We start from the raw sequence: 2,902 nt of genomic DNA, 5'->3' as shown, positions 1-2,902 counted from the left end.
ACTGTTCATTATATTACTCTAAAACAACTTAATTTAGAAAAAATTTTCCAAGGCAAAGAGATTCTTTTTACTAATCATACTCAATTAGAAAACTCTTGATTAATTATATGAATTAAATAACCTTTACTATTGTCTAGAAGAGTATAGATAATGGTATTTTTCTTATCATCATGTTATATTACATTTGATCTTTATTCTGTTTTTATTTTTTCTCGATATTATGCCATTACAAATTATATCATATATCGTGACATGGGGTGTGGTGGTAGCACAATATCATAAAAGGCAAATCGTAGAGCTGAAGTCACAAACCTAATAGAGATATAGATTCTAATTATAGGATTATATACAATACGATCTTTCGGATATTCTAAAGAGGAGAGGTCTCGAAGAAGATACGGTCAAGAGTAAAAATATGTATGTGAGCAAGAAATTAACGAAGTTAATCAGCAGAAAAAATCCGAATCTAGAAATAAAAAAATAGAATTATAGTTAATTATCTAAAAAAAATGTATCAATGCAATAGAAAAAGCAGAAATTTGTTTTCTAGCATAAAATATAAATTAAATTCAGCATTTAATTTTTTTCATCACATGCAAAATATGAAATATCGAAAATACCAATATCAAAGCATATTTACGGCATAATAATTATATAATTGAAATTTTTTTTTAGAAAATCCGGATAATAAATTTATTAATAATATTTTTATGACATTTCCGTTATTTATTATAACGATTAGAACTTATATTTTATTAAATATAAAATTCAATCAAGACTACTTTTTAAGATCTTGTACAAGTTGCTAAATTCAAATAAAAAAGATTTGATCTTTTATGCGAGATGTTTTACAATCATTATATTATATATTTTTTTTATTAAAAGCTAAAATAAAATTTTATACGTTTAATTATGTTTCATTGGAGATTAAATAATAAAGAAATATTGAACAAATATAAATGATAAAATCATTGTATTTTCAATCAAATATTCTTAGGTAGGTCTGGTGATGTTAAAAAGGCTATTTGATATGTGAAAGTCATGCTAAACATCATACTTATTGAATTTTAAATTTCTAAGAACTTGAAGGTGTTGTTTATCGCTTAATTTCAAGAAAGAAAAATATGATCGATTACATATCTTACAGATTAAATAGGCTATTTGGTAAAATGAATACAACACGTGCAACAAATACAATTTTTATGTATCAATTAGGAAAAAAATTCGTATTTGACTAAATACGACTTTCGTGGATTAAAAAGTGTATAGATGTGAAAAAAAAAACTGAAATGAATTTTTAAGGATTATATAGAGTTTATATACTTAATTTTTAAAACTAAAATAAAAGATAATAAAAATTATAATTAACGAGAAGACGAGTCAAAAAGGGGATATTATTCCATTTATCAAATATAATTATGTAAATCCCTTGAATCTAAAAGATCATAAATTTCTGGTTCAAATAATGGTTGTGTAATTATATGCAAAAAATTTGATCAGACATATAAAATATCACCATTTTTGCTCTTATATCTGTATTATAGTGCATAAAATTTATTTTATATTCAAAAAAAAATTGAATAGTCAATAAAAATTTATGGTGAGTTTAATATTTCAAATCTCGAAAGCTCATATTATATCATTATAGAAAAAAACTTATACATAAATAAAAATTTATTTCGCGCCAAAAATAACATTTTACATTTAATATTTTTTTAAAAAAATAATCTAATTTTATATACAAAAAATATAAATTTACACAACATTTATATATTAAATGGCGGAATATATTAAAAATTTGTATTTTATAGGTCTTTACTATAGCTTTCCATTATTTTTTATATAAATTAATTATGTGTGGAGTTTACTATTTGTATTATTTTTACTGTTTTCTTAATTTTTAAATAAATAAAAACAATAAAAAACCATATGTATTATTATGGAAATGAATCATGTATTTTGAAGAAGTTAGAAATTGAAGTTATGTCAATTTTAGCTATCTAATGCACCCCCGCGTGTAATATTTCACATTTTATGTAAACTGTTTTATCGTCCTGGTTTAGACATTTTCTACGAGGTTTTAATTTATAGGGTGGAAAAGATATTCTTTCTAGTCTTCGCCGCAAGTTAGTATTGCTATGAACACTCCACACTAGCCAAATCTTTACTCAATTGAGTAGTCAATAATTTCTCTCGGTTCGTTGAGGAGGTCTTACGCTGCAAATATTTTATGCATCGAACTTGTCATTCTTGTTTTGGTTTAGAGTTCTAGTTCGAAAGAATCTTTCATGCTTGTATTTATAATCTGATTTAATCACTCGAATTCTGGGTTTTGTTGCATTTAGATTACGACCCGCTATATTTGGTTTTTTTTACAAACAAGTCACCACATCATTCAATTCGATTTTATTAAATTTATATATTTTTTACAAGAATCATACTGTGCAAATAGATACATTGAAGCTACATACGTCGGAAAATATACACTTTTTTGCAGCTAAATGTGATTTTAGGTTTTAGTTTGATGCTTATTTTATTATTAATAGAATAGTTGAATAAAATAAAAATATTTCTATCATTTACACATGAAAAATTTACGCTCTCAATTTATAAAATTTTAGCCTTTAGATAATGTCACCACCTCTAAAAAAAGACTTAAATCGTATTAAGGCATATAATATATTTCTTTAAAAGATTTCGCGTAAAGTATAATTACCTAAGAGTGTTTTCAATTCCCAATTTTGTAAACGCAATAATCCTAAGATATATTTATTGTGCCATAAACTTATCAAAAAAATTATTTAATGTTATTTTTTCTATATTTTATTGTATATATAATTTTACTGGTGTTTTAGATTTATTGATTTGTGTAAAATTATCTGGCATCTTCACAGAACTTCAA

Source organism: Rhyacophila brunnea, unplaced genomic scaffold (assembly GCF_057557595.1).
Source record: "Rhyacophila brunnea isolate RB1 unplaced genomic scaffold, BYU_Rbru_1.0 scaffold_58, whole genome shotgun sequence".
NCBI lineage: Eukaryota > Metazoa > Arthropoda > Insecta > Trichoptera > Rhyacophilidae > Rhyacophila > Rhyacophila brunnea.
This window is presented reverse-complemented; position numbering follows the sequence as displayed.